Raw genomic sequence first — 19,989 nt, forward strand, 5'->3', positions numbered from 1 at the left:
CATCAGTTGATGACCGAATGAAGAAATTGTGATACACACACACACACAATGGAATACTACTCGGTCGTAAAAAAAGAATGAAATCCTGTCTTTTGCAACAAACCGGATGCAATTAGAGATCATTATGCTTAGTGAAATAAGCCAAACCCAAAAAGACAAGTGTCATATGCTTTCTCTGATTTGTGGTAGCTGATATATGGAGTACAAAAAAAAAAAAAAAAAAAAAAAGCCCTTGAAGTATATGAGTGAAATTGGCATCTTGTAGTTTGATTATCGTTTAAGGCCCTTGTCTATAATCCTGCTGAACAGTGGTCTACTTGCTGAACTTTTTTTTTTTAGTGGACCTAGTGGACCATTAAATCTGTGATTAGAAAGTAAATTGAAAGTATATTATTGCAAAAATTAAAAAAAAAAAGAAAGGAGGAGAGAGGGAGAGAGGAAGGGAAGAAGTATCATGATATTGTTAGAATTTTATGTATGAAATACATGAAACATGTTCTATTTATGTTAATAAAAATCTTTAAAATAGAAAAATAAAAACAAACAGTGATAAAAAATGGTAGTTAGATTCCCAGAATAACCAATAAAAATGCTTAGTTAATGTGATATTTATCTGATTGGAAGTATGTATTGATATTATTATGCAAAATAACACCATTCATGAGGAAATGCATTTCAAATCAAAATAAGAACTGGAATAATACATTTTTCCTCATTCTTAGTGAGGAACCAGAGCTGTAGTAATTAGAGTTCCAGAGGTGGTGGTGGTAAGTGCATTTACAGTAACTGCCATGATAGATGCAGAATTGGAGGGGGTAAACTGAGTAATTGTTAGAGATGGTGACCTTAGCGCAGCAGGTCTCTTGAATGTTGTGCAGGTTTCAGGTCCTTGATGTGCCTTCCATTTTACCTACAGTGGGTGCTCAGTAATCAGTGACTAGAAGCTGGGTCTTAGGTTCTTCCTAGGTGCAAATCCTGGCTCCATTTTGCAGCAGTGGAAACTTAGGTAAGTTACTTACCTCTCTATGCCTCATTTTCCTTGGCCTTAACCAGTGTGAAGGGCCTGTTTCTCCTAAGGTTGTCAGGAAGATTAAATGAGACTAAGTATTTAAAGCCCTTAGTAGAGTATGGAGCATATAAGTGTCACATAGTGAGTGTTCCGGTAAATATGAAATATTATTAAGTAACCGTTGACTGAATGTAGTATCTCCTGTGGCTTGATACATTTGGGAGGAATTGTTAAATGACAGTTGCTTATTTACATGTTTGTTTAATGAGATCAGGAGCTTTTTGTGAAATTAATTTTCTTCCCACTACAGCAGAAAACAATTAGATGTCTTAAATTTTAATGTTTATTTCTTCTGTGCTTTACATACTTTCAGCTTTGAACTTTTTTCCTATGTGCTTTTATCTTATGTGGTATGAAGTAAAGCTTACTAGGTATATAAGTTACTTGAAGAATTTATATGGGTTAATTTTCATGGATCGTGATTATTGGCTATAAAAATTATGATTTTTAAGTTATATTTTCATATGTATTTTATTATAAATCCTAATAAAATGAATGCAGTTTAATTAAGAGGAAAAGAGAATATACATAAGCAGAAAGGTCAGGTATAAAGTACTCATAATCTCCCAATCAGAGCTATTTACCAGACAAAATGATAATTGCAGAAATTCTTCTGTAGCACTTACTCTGTATCAGGTACTGCTGTAAATGCTTTGCCTATAATTCACTTAAAGTACCTCATTTAGGTTATTTTCTGTCAATATAAACTAGGGTGAATGGGATTAGAGAATAGAAATTGTCTATGATACCATTAATTTTCCCTGTATTCTAAGCACTTTTTCATGAGGTCACATATATACTTACGATTTCTAACAGCTACATAGTATTTCATTCTATGGTAATCATTCTATGGTAATTTTGTACCCCTGGAACAAAGGGAGAGCTTAATGTTTATGATGTGATTTTGATTTTGTTTTTCTGCAAATACTGTTACTAACTAGAAAGTTAGTGAAGTATCTTCTGTTGTTCCTTTCTGTTTAAAGAAGTTCAGGTGATGCTTTCATATTTCTAAGAGTTTTACCCTGTATAACAAGTAAGACAGTTCTGATATTACAGCTATTTTTTTCTCTCACACACCCATAAAAGTTTTTTTACCTAAATATTTTAAAGTAAAGTAAGATCTAGGTATTTATTACATCATAAACATAATTTGGCTCTCTTTGTTTACTGACATTTGGGATGTAGTATATCTGTTGTCTTTGGTTTTGATGAGAACAACTTAACCTAATTATGACTATCCATGGTTAAATGGGACTTATTTGTTGAGATCCACATGGTTTGAGTCATGCGGTACTTCCACCTATCCCTTTGATTTATTTTTAAGGCAGAAGATTGGAATGATGGATTGGTTTCAGGGTGTGAACACCAGTCTCTGATTATAATTCGGGAGATAGGTGGATCTGAAGTTGATGGGCAGGCTGCCTGGTTAGCCAGGCAAGCTTCCATTATCTTAAGCACTGGTACTGATTAGTTTGCTATCACTTTGAGAAACTTCAATATGAAAGGAGACATTTTCTCAGGGTGGTAGAGAAATTAAAGCAAATATCCCATATGGGCTTTAATTTTTCCATTGTTTAAGGCCTATAGAATTTCATCTAATAGCATGGCATATTTGTTCAGGAAGAGCCTAGCAGTTTTATGTTCCATTTTGGTCATCATTCCCCTTCCTCCTACTCATATTAGATGATTTCATATTTAAGGCATTCAAATGTATACTTTATGTTCTTTTGGCTAGCATCTAGCATTGAGTAAAAGTCATAAATGTATTGAATATTGAATGAGTATTAGGGTAAACCCTATATAACAACATGGAATATTATTTCTTAGAACATATATGATCTTCCATATTTATTATTTAGCTTTTTCACAGCCACCATACCCTAATATTATCTAATTTAGCTGCAATTTTGCTGTCTTTGAACTGTTCCTTTGCAACTTTTAATGGTTAACATGCATTTCCTTTAATTCTAGAAAGCTTTCCCTCAATAGGTTTATGCTTTTTTTTTTTTTTTGAAGAAAACTTTACAAAAATTTAATTTGTTTTATTTGAAAGTGAGAGAGAGAAAGAGTGAGAGAGGTAGAGGGAGAGAGATAGCTCTCATCTGCTGGTTCACTCCCTGAAATCTTACAGTGGCAGGGTTGGACCAGGCCAAGACCAGCAGATGAGAACTCAAAAAATCCAAATCTTCCATGTGAATAGCAGAGACCCAAGTACTTGGTCTATCACCCACAGACTCACAGGGTGTGCATTAGCAGCAAACTGCAGTTGGAACTAGAGTTGGGACTTGAACCTTGGCACTCTGGTATGGGATGAAGATGTTAATTGTGCCAACTGCATGCCTCATTTTTGTTTCTTAAGCAGTTCATGCTTTGAAATGGTCCTGAAGAGGATCATATTTTCACACTTTTTGGGGAATTATTGGGGGAAACTTATTCTGTGTTTCACATTCTCACATTCTCTTTCATAGACTGTATTTTTGGAAGGCATTTGGTTAATACATAGTGTTGAACATCACATTTGCAATTAGTATGATCATTACCAATTATATTTCTCAAGTCTATTAGTAAATAAGTGGATGGAATATGAATAAAATAAAAACTCAGGTTTTTATGTTTTATTTGACTCAAAATATCCTTTGAGGTGTTTTTTTATGTTTTACAATTTATTTTCTGATTTGTTTGAAAGGCAGAGAGCCAGAGAGACATCTTCCATTCTCTGGTTCACTCCCTAAGTGTCTACAACATTGGAGCTGGGCCAGGTGCAACCCAGGAGCTGAGACCTCATTAATGGGCTCCCACATGGGTTGGAGGGACCCAAGTACTTAAGCCATCATCTCCTGTCTTTCAGGGTACACATTAGCAGGAAGCTGGATTGGAATTTGAGAAACTTGGGACTGAAACCTGGCTCTGTGAGCTGGGATGCAGGTGTCCAAAACAGCATCTTAACCCAGTCCCAAATGCTTGCCTCAAGATTTCTCTTTCAAAGTAAAAAGTACAATTATCAAAGAGCTTGTCAGACCAAACAAACAAACAAACAAAAAACCCAAAACTCCAGAAGCCCTTTACTCCTACTATACACATGTATGATACACGCACACACTCATAAATCCTTTTATTTAGAGTAAGATTAAATTTTAGATTTCTTTGAGGAGAAGACATATTTTCAAGAAATCCTATTTTTTATCAGCAAATGTGAACACAGAAAATATATTGAAAACTTTTAGTCAAATGCTATTTGAACCTAAAATTTGGAGTGGGGTATGATTGCTATAGGAGTTTAGGAAGACATTTAAGAGCAGAGAACAAGACTCAAGCAGATGGGAAGATACTATGCAGACTGATTTTTATAGGTAAATTAGGAGTAGGTGGGAGGGGATGTTGTAGTGAGATAGTTATTCTGACAGCTTGCTAACATTTGCTGTCTTTGTGATAAATATAAAAATATCTATTTACCTTTTTTCTGCCAAACTTCTGTACCTTGTCACTCTTTATAATGAGACTATTATTTTAAGAATATAATCCCAGTCAAGTTTAGGATATGATAAAAGAAAAGAAAACAAACCTCTTTTTCTACTCCACCCCCACCACAATCAGGAAAAAATTTGCTAAATATTAATAGGTAGAATTGAAACAAAAGAGAGAGAGAGAGAGCAACAAAACTTCTTATTTCCAAAGTAAATTTAACTTTCAGTCGTGGCTCTTTATGTTTTTAGAGAAACCCAAAAGCTAAGTTAGCGATTTTTTGAGATTTTACCTGGAATTAAAGTGATGTGTTTACTAGAGATAACCTACATATTAATACCATTTGCTGTATGGTAATGAATACATCCCAGCAAGTCAATGTAGCAGTGAAATTTTATCTAATAAAAACCTGCTGTTCATTGGCTCTAAAGATCACTTTGGAGAGAACTGGAATACTGGGAGTTAAGGAGGGATTGTAAATACTCTTTCCTCTGGGCTGGATTTAATATGTTCAGTTCATATCCCTAAATACCTGTCATTTCAGATTGAGTTAGAGTTGTGCCATCGTAGGTCTCTTGGATACTCCCTGACTGCAGTTGGGCCAAAGACAACATGGAGGTACTTTAGTCTTGATAGACAAAATGGAAAAAACGTGTTTTTCTAGTACTGAGAGAATACTGGATTTGTATACTTTCATATGCATCTTTACCATTTGTTTGAATCCCTAAGTATTGTATTAGCTTCTAAATTTGTAAAGTAAAGCTTGCCTCTACTCCCTAGGAGGAGTTTGTTCACACCAACTCTTTCAGTGTCACCAACTTCTCCAAAAGGAGTTCTGGATCAGGAGCATTGTGCTTATGGTTCCAGAAGTCGGATCCTGAGTTTCATATGGCACACATGTAGTCATGTTGATGCCACCATTCTTTACCTCTTTCATTTCTCAATCAGAAGCCAGAAAGGAGTAAGAATCGGCAGTGAGCTTAAAGGTCTCTTCAGGTATCATTAAGAAACATAGCATAAAATTATTTCTTTATCAAACTTACAGATTTGAAAATGTGGAGTATATTACAGTAAATACCAGAGATATGTTATGCTACTGTGGAATAGATGAAAATTACATAATTTATAGTCATAATATATGATGATTTAAGAATTACTAGAAATTATGCTTCTTAGCTTGCTTAATGGTTTAATGAAGTCATTCAAAAAGGAATGAAATGTATATGGGTAAAAGGGAAACTAGAAGGAGACCTTGATGTTTATTTAATCCAGAAAATATTTACCCACTACATACAAGTCCTTAGAAAGGGAGATCTAATCCAGAACCAGCTTTAAGGTTAATTAGACAAGTAGATTCTACTGACATGCTCATTTTTATTAGATAACAGGAAGTCTATATTTAATGATGATGTCTTCAGTTAGTATATTTTACGTATGCTAGTTTTCTTTTAGCAACTTTAGAGTCAAAGGAAAATGTTTCATCAAACTAGTCAAAAACATTATTTCAAGTATGTATTTACGTTTGTTAGTTCCCTTAATCCCCACAAAACCCTATGAGGTAGATACTATACATGCCCTTGTTCTATAGATAAAAACCAAGGCACATCTAAAGCAATTCAATGTAAAGGTGTCATTCAAACCTAGGTTGGTTGGCTGCAGAATATTTGTTCTTAGCTATTATGAAAATATTGCCAAAACTATAAAACTTAACATATTGTGGGTTAGCAAATTAATATTGTATAGCAACCAGATTTTTCAGTAAATGATATAGAATACAAAAGAATAGAATATGAAATACTGCATATAGTAATTGTAAGTATTGTTTTATGAAACCTTTTTCATAAATGTGAATCTTCACATGTAGCTATATATATATATATATATATATATATATATAATGTTGCAACAAAAATTTATTGTCTATCTGGGTCTTAAAAAGTTTGCAAATCACTGAATTACACTATATAGTTTCTCAAAGCCTTAAAAATTGTAAGTGTACAGTAAGTATTAACTTGAAATAATGTATTGCTAAATAAAATGTATTGTTAAATAAAATTTTAAAACCTCATAAACAGTGTTAAGGATAAAATGCTTCTGCAAAGCATATCATTTCTATTTAGTATAGGACTATAAATGCTAGCCCTACAGTTCCTAACCAATAGAACTCTTAACAGTAAGCATAAATTTATACATACTCTCCCAACCTAAGTTGAAGTCCTTCCCAAATCTTTCTGGTTGGTAATCTGTATTGCTTTAAGGCTTTCCTTCTTGACTTTAATACTTCAAGTAACCATAGTCCCCAAATAAGTGACAATTTCTAAAACATGAAATGAAACTGACAGTACTTTATCAACCACTTAGGTCTCTTTCAACAATCAAATATGGTTCAATAGTAAGAACTCTGCTAATATTCATCATATCAAACTAAGGAGAGTAACTACATGATTATCTCTATAATCACTAAAAGACATTTGACAAAAATTAACAACCAATCACTATGATGGGAATGAAGTGTGACTTCTTTGATGTGATAAAATATATTTACATCAAGCTAAAAGCTGCTGTGATATGTGGGAAAACACATAGGCATGGTCACTAATGTCAGAAACAAGACAAATTGTGTTTACTCTCCTCACTATTTTTTAATATTGTGCTGGAAAAAAATTGCCAATGAAATTTTATGGAATATAGCCATGGAAACATTTGAAACATAGAGGTAAAACTGTCATTGTTTATAGTTGATAGGTTTTATACTGCTGAATTTCAGAGAATCTGTTAAAAATCATACACTTCATAAATAATAGAATAATTCTATAATAGAGGAGTTCAAAAATTAATACACAAATTTCATTTAGTTGTTTAAGATTTGTACTTTTTTTTGCTTGAATTTACAAAAAGAATACTGGTGGATTCCACATCAACTATATCTCATACTGAACTTCAGAATAAGTTGTGAGTTATGACAAGAATATATAAACATATATATATAAGATGAAATGATAAATGTAGTGGAAGAAAACATAAATGTCTTAATATTGTCTTAATGTGGAAAGGCCTTTTTTATAAAATTCAATATCTAGAAGTCAATTTTAATAGATTAATACCCTTGAAATGATAAAAGTTTACAATTTCTATATGTCAAAACATCATGAGTAAAGCCAGAAGATAAATGATAAGTTGGAGGTAAAAATTGCAATTCATTTTATGAATAAAGAGCTAATTTTGCTAACATCTCTCTGTAACAGATCAAATAATTGACAAAGAAGAGTAATCATCCAATAGAAATTTGGTCAAATTATTCTAACTCACAGTTGATTGGAAAATATCACTGGGTCTGACACATGTAGAGTTTCTCACATTTACTCAAAAAAGGGAAAAATGTAAGATTACATTAATATAGCATCTTTGATGCATTATATTAGCAGAAACCCAACAGTTTATGGCATACTCTGGAGGCAAGACTACAAGGAAAAAGGGCTTTCTTTCACTGTTGAAGGAAGTGTTGTTATTTGACATAATGTAAAGTAGAACAAACACATATATTTTGACCTAGTACTCCGATTTTGAAGAAAATATTGTGTAATATATTTGTAAAATGTGAAATGCACAAACTTACTCATTGCAGTATTGTTTTAAATATCAAAAGATGGGAAACATTTTGTAAACAATGTCCATTAATTATGTGACTGTGTAAATAAATTAGGTACATCCAATCATGAAATATAAAGGTGTACATAAAGTGAGGAATCTTATAAATTGGAAAGATTCCCAAAATAAGATAAAACATAACTTTTTTGAAAATTACATTAAGAACATAGAAGATACACAAGAAAATAGTAAAATGATTACTAGTGTGAGGGTATGTTGGGAAAGCATACCAAGAGTTGAGGATTACTGAAGTGAAAGCAGGACTGCACTAGGTAGCTTTGTAAACTTCCTGATTTTTTTTAACCCTGCAAATATATACCTTTTTGACAACAACAACAAAAGGAAACAGACTCTAAAAATAACAAATCAGCCACATAATATTTTTGTAGCATGAGACTAAAAGTGTCAGTCCCTTGGTTTTTTGCCACTGAGATTATAAGAAACCAACTTAATCCATTATTTGCTTCTTCCATTTACAAAAAAATTAAATGTTGGGTTTCTCACACTCAAACCATTTATTGGTAGTTTCTTCTCTTTTGTGCATTTAATAATTTTAATTGCATTTTATGACTTACACTTCAGTCTCATCAAGCAGTTGTTATCCAAAAGTGTGTAAGTGATGGTTCAAAACACCAGTTGTACAAAAATCAAGGCTACCATTCATGTTAGAATTTACTGGACATTTTTATGCAACATACATCTTTGGGAACTATAACATTATTTAAAATCCTTGTAAACATTTTACCTTGTTTGTATTTAGCTCTTTGAAATAGAACATTATCAAATTGTTATGATGTGACATGATGGTAATAGTGGCAGTGTTAGGAGTTGATTTTCATTATCATACAGTTAATAAATATAACTATATAGTACTTAACTATAATTGATAAGATTGATCATCTCTTCTGATATGGGAACCAGTAATTATATCTTAAATTTTGGTAGGGTTCATTTAGTAGTTGTGTGAATTGTTTAACATTTCAAAAGTTGGCTCCTTAAGCTGTATAAAAAATATTAATACTTACCTTACACAATTGTGGTCAAGTTTAAAGTGAATGTCATTAAAATTCCTAGCACAATACCTTGTTCACAATAGATGCTGAATATAAACATTTATTATTCCAGCAGTTGTGTTAATCATGATATGTAGCCCTAGAATTTCAAGATGGATATTAACAGAATGCATAGCTTGCCACTGCCTATAATATTTGGTTTATTTAAGTTAAAAAGTGGGATGATTATAAAATTTTCATTGTTGTAATTTCATATTTTTACTTACTGAGAGCTTTATTAGGTTCATCTGTTAAGGTATATTAAAATAATCACCACAAAGTGGGTTTTTAATATGGAGAATTAGCTGTTATTGTGAAATATTCAAAGTAATGTTTTATTATGTGAAAAATGGTATATCCACTTGGTGTAATAAGAATTGTCTATTATAAACTACATACTTTAAAAATAATCATGGCATACAAATTTTCAAAATTTGTAAGTTAAAAAAATGTACAAGTTAATAAAGTACTTTCTCAAATTTATAAATGAAGTCCTGGCTTATATAAATACATATTTTATAGAGAAAAGATGGGAAGAATATACAGCAAATGTTAGTAGTAGTCACGTTTTTAAAAACTGAGATTCTATGCAATTTTCATTTTGTATATCTATATTGTTTCCTTGATCTTCCTAAAAGTTCTCACAGTGAACATATATTGCTTTTGTATCAGAAAAAAAGCCTGTGTTTTTCTGAATTTTTGAGTTTATATTTCCAGATGAGTAGAATTTAGATATACATAAAAAAAAAAAAAAAAAACCAGTTCAAATCTATTTTAACTTTGTTAGTGGAATCTTATTCCAGAAGAGTAGAAGTTGGCACCTGGAAGCCCTCTTGGAACCTTTTCCTATTGAGGAGGGGTTTATTTTGGTAAAGTAACACTACCACTACAGCCCGATGGCTACTGCAGTGGAATCAGATCTCAGGTCACATCAGTTCAGTAGCTCAGCATGTAGCTCAGCTCTCTGCATTTGTGGGCCTCACTAAGAAGGGTGCTTTTTAGAGGTTGATCCTGTGCATCTTTTTATGCACATAAATCTGCTTATCATGACTATTATAGATGACATTAGGCATTATAGATGACAAAAGTAATATATTAAATTAATGTCAGCGTATTATTTTCTGCTGTGTAAATGTAGGAGAAAATTTTTTTTAATTTGTAGCTTTCTTCCATACTTCCTTTTTTTTTTTTTTTTTTTTTTTTTTTTTTAATAAGAAATTTCTTTGAAAGAGAAACAGAGAGGGAGAGACAGAGAGAAAGATCTTCCATCCACTGATTGACTCCCAAGATGGTCACAACAGTTAAGTTCTGAGCCAGGCTGAAGCCAGGAGCCAGGAATTCCATCCTGGTCTCCGACAAATGTGGCTGAGGCCCAAGTATTTGGGCCATCCTCCACTCTGTTCCCAGGCCCATTAGCGTGAAGTTGGATCAATCAGCACTAAGACCAGCACTTGATGTTGGATACCAGTGTTAACTAGCTGCAGCATAATTCCGGCCCTCTGACATACGTTTGTTTAACAACACTCACCTATTTTCCATTAAACACTTCCACGTTCCACGTCTTCGATAGTCTTTTTACTCCATCTCATAGTATGTGAGGTTATCTCAGTTGCCATCAGACAAAGAATCCTTTTTTTTTTTTTTTTTTTTTGACAGGCAGAGTGGACAGTCAGAGAGACAGAGAGACAGAGAGAAAGGTCTTCCTTTGCCGTTGGTTCACCCTCCAATGGCCACTGCGGCTGGCGCACCGTGCTGATCCGAAGCCAGGAGCCAGGTGCTTCTCCTGGTCTCCCATGTGGCCACAGGGCCCAAGCACTTGGGCCATCCTCCACTGCACTCCCAGGCCACAGCAGAGAGCTGGCCTGGAAGAGGGGCAACCGGGACAGAATCCGGCGCCCCAACTGGGACTAGAACCTGGTGTGCCGGCGTCGCAAGGCGGAGGATTAGCCTAGTGAGCCGCGGTGCCGGCCTGAATCCTTTTTTTTTTTTTTAAGATTTATTTTTATTTATTTGAAGGACAGAGTTAAAGAGAGAGGTAGAGACATAGAGAGGTCTTCCATCCACTGGCTCACTCCCCAGATGGCTGCAATGGCCGGAGCTGCCAATCCAAAGCCAGGAGCCTGGAGCTTCTTCCGGGTCTCCCATGTGGGTACAGGGGCCCAAGGATTTGGGTCATCTTCCACTGCTTTCCCAGGCCATAGTAGAGAGCTTGATCAGAAGAGGAGCAGCTGGGACTAGAATTGGCACCCATATGGGATGCCGGTGCTTCAGGCCAGGGTGTTAACCCACTGCTCCACAGCGCTGGCCCCAGAATCCATTTTTGAATACCCTGGGGAATCTCACCAAATACTGAACAGATAATGCCTTGTGGTCTGCCATGTAATAATTGGGTCATTTTCCCCAATTTACATTCATTTTATTCTCCTGACAATACAGTATACTATTGCTGCTGTTGTAACATTTTTATCATCTAATTTAGCATCATGTCCTGCTTCTTCATTCCATTTAATCGTAACTTTGGGATGCATCAAAATCCCTTTGTTTTAGGGATATCAAAAGTGAGACCCCCAGAAAATTGATGAATCATCCAAGGTTACACAGTTAGCGCATATGATTGAGGACAGATGAAATTAAAAGTTAAGTTTTCTGGTGCAAAAGGTTTTGAAATCCCTGCGTACAGATGTCTTCAAAAAATTCATGGGAAAGGCATATCAGGAAAAAACTATGCTTGGATTTCCAAATTTTTTTGCACCAATACACACTTAACTTTTAATTTCATTTTCCATGAATGTTTTGAAGTCCCCTTGTAGAGACTTCTATCAAGTCTTTTGACTTCCAGTTCAGTGTGTTTTACACTCTACTACATTCTAGTATTGTTGATAATTTTCTAAATGGTGTCAGGAAGAGTCTAGGATTTTTGTGTTATCTTTCCAAAGAGTTTAGAAATATGTATGTGTATTTGTTTTTCACTCTAAGCATATCTGTAAGATATATAAATATACATAACATATATTCATATATGTATACTTACATATATGAATTTTAAATGGACAAAATTTAATTTTACTGAAAACTCCAATATATGAAGGTATATGTATAGTATTGTAGTCATGACTGGACTGAACTCTGATTTACATTTTTTACCTATTAAGTTTCAGTCAGATTCTCACTCCACGTGTACAGATTTGCTCTTTCTATAGCAAGAAAAACACATTTTAGACACAATTATACCATTAGGATTTTGGATTCTAATGGACATTGGGAATATGTATGCATGCATACTACTTAAAATGAGCCATACATTTGGTTGGAAGTTAAAAGATATCCACTTCATAAACTACAAACTGTGAAACCATGAGACCTTACAATTATCAGCTCTTCTTTGATACAAAGCTTATAAGTCTTGCTCAAGTAAAATGTAATTCTTTATTTTTCTCAGTATTTCTCATGGGTAAGTGATTAGAAAGTATATTTTGAAGACCTGTGGTTGCTTTTATTAATAGTCCAAGTGCTTTGAGGCTCTCAAGTGTTGTTTTTGAATCTGTATGGGCCACTTCATCCCTAATTGATGCAGGACCTGTTAAAAAAATGGATATATTCTTCCCACCCCAACCTCCTATATGTGATGTAATTTCTAGATTTATGATTTTGCCCTTGGTAATTAATCAACAGCGTGATATATCTCTTCTTTATCATGTAATGGTTCTATGACAGGTAAAATGATGAGATAGTTTGAAGTTACATTAAAAACTTGCAGTCTTTTAGTTTTTAAAATTCGTTTATTTATTTGAAAGTCAGAGTGATAGAGAGAGAGTAATCTTCCATCTGCTGGCCCACTCCCCAGATAGCCACAAAGGCTGAGGCTGAGCCAGGCTAAAGGCAGGAGCCAGGAGCTTCTTCCAGGTCTCCTGTATGGGTTTCTGGGGCCCAAACACCTGGGCCATCTTCTGCTGCTTTTCCCAGGCCATTAGCAGGGCAGTTGGATTGGAAGTGAATGGAGTAGGCGAAACATAAACTGTTGCCCATATGGGATGCCAGCATCTCAGGCAGCAGTTTTACCCGCTACACCACAATACTGACCCAGTCTTTTAGTTTTAAATTGGAGAGGTACATCTTAATACCTTTGTCCAAGTCTTATAGACTCATATTAACCAAACTCTTTAAGCATATGCATTGCTTAACAGGTACATCATAGCACTAAATATGAGCAACAGAGATAGGAAAGTGAGGTTTGCGACACTTCACTTTTAGATTTTCCATGTGGCAATGGGTTTTTTACATATTTTATATGGGTTTTTACATATTTTTATTTTACATATCAGAAATAGAAAATCTTGGCCGGCGCCGTGGCTCACTAGGCTAATTCTCTGCCTGCGGTGTGGGCACCCCAAGTTCTGGTCCCGGTTGGGACGACAAATTCTGTCTCAGTTGCTCCTCTTCCAGTCCAGCTCTCTGCTGTGGCCCGAAGGGTGGGGGGGGGCAGAGGAGGATGGCCCAGGTGCTTGGGCCCTGCACCCGCAAGGGAGACCAGGAGGAAGCACCTGGCTCCTGGCTTCAGATCGGAGCAGTGCGCTGGCTGCAACACACCGGCTGTAGCAGCCACTTGGGGGGTGAACCAACGGAAAAAGGAAGACCTTTCTCTCTGTCTCTCTCTCTCTCACTGTCTAACTCTGCCTGTCAAAAAAATAAGAAAATCTGAAAACAAGTATGTTTACTTAAAAAGTAGGCTATCTTTCATTCAGAAAAAGTAATAATCTCCTAAATTAAACAGAAAAATAGTTCATCCTCTGCATAAATTATTTTTAAACTGTTGAAGAAGTAATTTTAATTATGATTTTTTATTTGGTAAATTGTTTTCAATAATTACAGTTATACCTTTAGTTTTTAAAAACATAACCAATTTTGAAGTTAATAATTAAAAAAAGATAGTTTGGGTACATTTATACCTTAAAAGCAAAAATAAAGTCACTTAATTCTTGTTACTATAGTTCTGACTACGAGAACATACTTGATAGAAAAAAAGGTATTTTTTTAAAAAAATATTTATTTGAGAGGCAAAGAGAGACAGAGACAGCATTTTCTGTATACTGGTTCAACTCCCAAATACTTGTAACGGCTGGGTTTGGGCAGGGATTGGAGTCCTAAGCCAGGAATTCAAACCAGATCCCCCACGTGAGTGACAGGAACACAGCATTTTGGCCGATCGCTGCTGCTCCCTAGTTTCTGCTTTGACAGAAAGCTGGAGTCAGGACCGAGTCAGGAATCCAACCCAGGAACTTGATGTGACACTCAGGCAATTTAATTATTAGGCTAAATGCCTACCCTGAAGAAAACTTTTTAAAACATATTATACATTGGTCTTTTGTGCCAGAAATATTATTGTTATCTGAAATATGCAAAAATGAAAATAGTGTAAAAAGAATTGTTTGGAAATTCTTGAATCTTAGTGTGTACATTCCAAAGAAGTTACAGAGCTTTCAGAAAGAGTTTGGTTAAGCAGAGAGCTAGAGCATAGCATTCGTACAGGAGAGATGTAAGATTTTGAGCAAGATGGCAACCTATCAATATTATTAACTGAATAATTTTCTTGGTTATGGGTTTTGTTTTGTTGCCAAATTCTGATTTTTAAGTTTTTGATAGGAAGTTTAAAAAAGAAGGATGTTTGTGTTTGTCTTTTGATTTTGGTCACAATTTTATAAGGTGGTACATTTGTTGTTTTTATAGGAAATCATACACACATACACAATACGTCTTTAAATGTCTGAGGCAGAATCATTAAATTTCAAAGTACTTGGAAATATTCAAGCATATCAAAGGTGATACTATGTGTTGTGTTTAGACAAAGGTAAGAGGACACTAGTTCAGGAGTTAGAATGTCATTCCTTCATCATGCCTGTGTTGGGGGATGGGGGTGGTGGATGTTTTTCCTTTGCTTTAGTGGTATTCCTCCCTCCCTCCCTCCCCTCAAGTCTCCAGTGTATTTTCACTAATGGAGATGTCAAGTTAGGTTCTTTTGGGAGCCCTTGAAAAGGAAAACAGTGAGGGAGAAGATTGGATCTTTGGGGAGTGATTGGGAGGGAAGGCAGACTAGGGAATTGGTTTCTATGGGTAGCTCAAGGGAGAGAGCTTTGCAGTAGAAGAGGAGTCTAATCTTTTGGGAGGTTAATGCAGTACAAGGTGAGGAATTAGGCGTTTAAGGGAGTCATTGGAATTGAAAGAAGCACTCCAAGCACTGAAGTCTTTTGGATACTCCTCAAAGGAAGCCAGTGAGGACAAGCAAAAGAGTTCCCTAGAGAAAATTGCGGGATAGGAGCAGAGGGGATATCTCTCAATTGCCTTTTTTTTGTTGACTCCACTTGGGTCCCTGTTGTGTGACAGGATCTAGATAGCTGTAGTTATAAATGCATTGGCTGTGTAAGTCTGTGTGTGTGAATGTCATTCTGATTTCCTCTAATTTTTAGCCTTATCTGAGTATGGGAATGGCTAAAGGCTTCATTGCTATCTGTGTGTTGCATGCTATGTGGATCTTTTAGGGTGTGACTTTATCAAGCGTGGCATCTAAATGCAAAGGAAAATGCAGGGCAAGCTTGTTCTAGTTGGGGCTCCTGTCACCAGACCGTAGCAGTGTGGAACAATGGATGCATTACCTGAATTCATTGGTTGCAAGCAGAGTCCCTGCTTCCATGCATGCCGCTATCAGTGTTTAAAATAGTGCCCAGTACTGGGAGTACGATCTAGACAGAGAACACCTCCTTCCCATTCTCTTTCCTTTCCCTCTGCTTTATAAGTATTTTTAGGGGGGGCGAGGAGAAGGCTTTCCTTTCAATAGTTAGAAAATGTGGAAAAACAAGATTACAAGGTCAGGGTGGAAGTAGTACAAGATTGGAAGAATGAAACTCTTTTTTTCTTCACTCAGAGTAAAATGATACTTTTGGATCAAGGCCAAGGAAACAGACCGGTTAGGATGGTGCAGACAAAACTAGCAACAAGTTTGTTAAGGAATGGGTTGAGCCAGCCTTCTCTATGCCTTGTGGTATACTGTTGTATTTGAGTTTTAACTCTTTGTTTTTTAGCTTTTTTTCCTCCTGTGTTGTAAGCAGTAGTAGAGAGATTACACTGTGCTTTAAAACCACAGCAGAACAAAACTTTTCAAACACTTGTTGGTAACCTAACAAGACAGGTTAACACATTCTGTTTTAACTGTACCAGTAATGTTTTTCTGAGGTTTACAATACCTCTAGGCATAGAATAATAGTTAACACTTCTGCTCCTTCTATTTTATCTATATTTCCACTACATTCTGAAGTGTGTGAACATTAAAGAAAAAGAACACAATTTTATGCAGAAAATATTTATCTTTGAATACCAAAACTCTTCTGAATGTGCTGTTTATGTAGCATAATTAGCATCATTCTTAATGTGTTACAAAATATAGTACTTCTTAGAACATTCGAAATAATTTTTAAAGTATTGTGTTTATTTGAAAGAGAGACCGAAACAGAGATTCCCATCTGTTGGTTCACTCCTCAAATACCTAAGAGTCGGGGCTACGCCATGCTGAAACCAAGAGCCTGAAACTCCATCTGGGTCTTCGTATGGATGGCAGAGACCCTAGTATTTGAGGCATCACATGCTGCCTCCCAGGGTGCACCTTAGCAAGAAACCAGAACTGGAACTGTGATTCACTCTGATATAGGATGCAGATGTCCCAAGCCATGTCTTCACCACTACTCCAAAAACTCACCCCTCTAAGTAATTTTAACATTTCTTTAAAAATGTGGTCATTTTATTTGTCACTAAAAATTTTACAATGTAATTACTTATATTGCACTTCTGTAATAATTGTTCTAAATTACAACTGTTAATATATCTAGCATACCTTAAAATATACCATTCTTAATTTGAACTGCTTTCAAATATTGTAATTAATTCTTATTTCCCCTCATTATCCAAAGTTCAGAAAACATTTACTGAAGATCAAGTGTATGGTTTTATTGTAAGAAAACATTTCCTTTCAGGGACTGGAAATAGTCATAGGAAAGGTTAAAGAGATTTCCCTTTCTTTTCTTTAAAAAAAAAATTAAATTAAATTATCACTTACTCTAACATTTACTCTTTCGGTCAGCGGAAATCGTTAATTAAACTTTTAGTAAGCCTTCCCTTTTCAGTTTTTTGATTTGATACATCAGAAGGCTATCTTTTGTATGCATTAGTAAAATTTTTAATAAAATATTTTGATTAGCCTTTTATGATTATTAAACTGGCAATCCAAGCTTTGGAGATAGTCAGCCCTTGGGTTCAAATTCAAGTGCTGCCATACAGTGTAATATTAACATGTGTATAGCTATCATCATTTACATAGTCTATATTTGTTTACCCAAAGGAGTAACTAACTGCTGACTTTGGGTAAAAGGCTCAATCAATATCTCTGAACCTCAATTTACTTAGGAAACAAGAATAATTAACATTTGTTACCATGTTAGTATTAGCTTAGTTGTATATTATAACCCCCAAATAGTATTTGGAAGTTGCTGGATCTCAGTCACTTACTGTTATTATTATCTGGACTCCCATCTGTAATGGAGCCTTTAATTTCTTCTTTGTCCTGTGCCATCTTACTTCTCTAATTTTTCCATTACTGTTTACCCCACAGTGTTCTAGAATAAGAAAAAAAAAAGAAGTTTTTTTTTTTTGGAAATAATGAATGAGAAGATAAATACATTTGTCCTAATTTCAACTTTAAACTATGGCGAGATATATCAAAATATCACTTGGTTCCCCCTAAATACGTGCAGCTTTTATGTATCCATTAAAATGTTTTGAAAAATTTTAAAGCCAACTTTGGTTGCCTCCTTTCTTGTTCCTGTCTCTGTCTTGATACCCTCATGGCATGCTGTGTGCTTACTGTTGTCGAGCAACACAGTTTTGCCAAGAAAGCACTCCATGTTTTCCCTTTCCCTGTGCAACTGAGAATGACAGAAAGAGTGGGATATGTGACTATTAGTTAAATCAACATTATGTGGTCTTCTATACATATAATACAGTTGAGACCCCTTTCCTTTAAGTGTTCTATTTAGTTTTATTAAAACTCATTTTACTGCGTGATGTGAATTTTTAGTTATTCCTTTATTAATTTCCAGTGATGAGTTATCAGAATCTGAAAGATTTATATCTTACTTCTTTTCCAACTTTCATATTGCACATTGGTAACAAAGAAGAGGTTTGAAGACAACCTCTAATCTCTTGGTGAATTGCGACGTGCTCCGGTTTATTTTTGTTTGTGTTGCATTTAATGGTTAGAGTACTGTACTCTAGTATGTATTTTGTTTCAGTATTGAAAATTGTCTCGAATTTTCTCTTTTTTCCTTACTCTTTTTTCTTAGTAGCTTATTACCTTTGCTCCAGCTGGATAAAAGTTGGGCAAACAGATACCTTGACAACTGCCAACAATACCACGCCTTGGCTTCCCTGGGTACAGATAGTAGTCAGTATTTCGGGGATTAAACTTTTCTCCCTTCCGAAAGATGCCACTTACAAATTCCAATTAAAATACAGTATGATTGAAAGAACGAAAATCACTGCAGCTTTAAAACTATTGTATGTGATTCTTTTCTGGCTAACCATAAAAAAGTGAGAAAAATAAATCTAAGTGGCAGATTCAGGTCCGCGGCCTGCTGGTCGCTTCCTGTTGGCTTGCATGGCTGCACTGCACGGAGTGCCAGTTTTGAATACTAGTAACCTGTCATGCATCAGTTATCTGAAATGGCAGGTTTATTTGTTAAGGGAGGAATGACATTATTTCCTATCTTTTAAACAGGGCTACAGTGAGAATAAAGTAGTAAGAAAGACTGTGCTTTTGCACTTTAGGTGTGAATGTACTATCATTTGTAGTACTGATTTGATTGCCACATCTACTATCATTAGCATCTTGGACCAAACATGGAACAAGCTGTACCGTATTTCATGTATAGTAGAATCCAGAAGACTGATTAAAAATACTCTGAATGGCACTGGGTAACTCTGTTGATTTAGCTGATGGTGGATATTAGGCATTGATGATTGCTTTTTTAAAAAAGTTTTTCTGATGTTTTCCTTTTTCATGTTAATGAAATACCAATACATAGAACAGATTCAGTGTAGTTCATAGATACAATTCTAAGAATACAGTGATATTCCATTCCTCCCTCACTCGCTTCCTTCCTTTATTTCCTTCTTTCCTTCCTTCTTATATTTTTTATTAACATAAAATAAAATATTTTAATTAACATAATAGTCAAGGCCTTAATGCTCCACTAAATAAATAGAGATGATTGCTTTTTATAAATGTAAATTTAATTTGGGGCCTTGGACAGGATTTTCTTCATTTCAATGAATTTGCTGTTATAATTTCAGAATCATCTATTAATAGTAGATAGTAGCTGCCTGAAAAACCTCATCTGTAATCATAATTCTTTTTCCTAGTGCATTCTTAGGGTAGATTGGAGTGAAGGTTTCTACTCCATTTTATTTCTGATATCTTTTTTGGCCTACTTTTAGTACATACACATTCAGTTTAACATCTGAAAGAACATTTCTTCCATGTTGGAGAATTAATCAATCATGTTGGCTTACGGACTGCTTTCTACCTTCTCTAGTTTCAGTAGTCCTGTAGTGTTCTAAAATAACCAAGGAAAACATTTTCATGGCTTCTAAAATTTTTAAAAACACAACTTGAAAAGAATGAAATGATTCATAGATTAGCCACATTTTATCATTACA

General features: G+C 34.9%; 1 protein-coding gene across 44 annotated transcripts in view; it reads left to right on the plus strand.

The window, feature by feature from the left end:
- The window catches only part of IKZF2 (IKAROS family zinc finger 2), a 187,841-nt gene that overhangs the window by 55,226 nt on the left and 112,626 nt on the right, over positions 1-19,989 (plus strand). The window contains exon 4 of one of the 44 annotated variants that reach the window (XM_051849153.2): positions 5,076-5,149. The exons of the other annotated variants lie outside the window; for them this stretch is intronic. The gene's annotated coding sequence lies outside the window, so the exon portion shown is untranslated. The remainder of the gene's footprint in view (positions 1-5,075; positions 5,150-19,989) is intronic. 44 annotated transcript variants of the gene reach the window in all.

This window comes from Oryctolagus cuniculus, chromosome 3 (assembly GCF_964237555.1).
Source record: "Oryctolagus cuniculus chromosome 3, mOryCun1.1, whole genome shotgun sequence".
Taxonomy (NCBI): Eukaryota; Metazoa; Chordata; class Mammalia; order Lagomorpha; family Leporidae; genus Oryctolagus; species Oryctolagus cuniculus.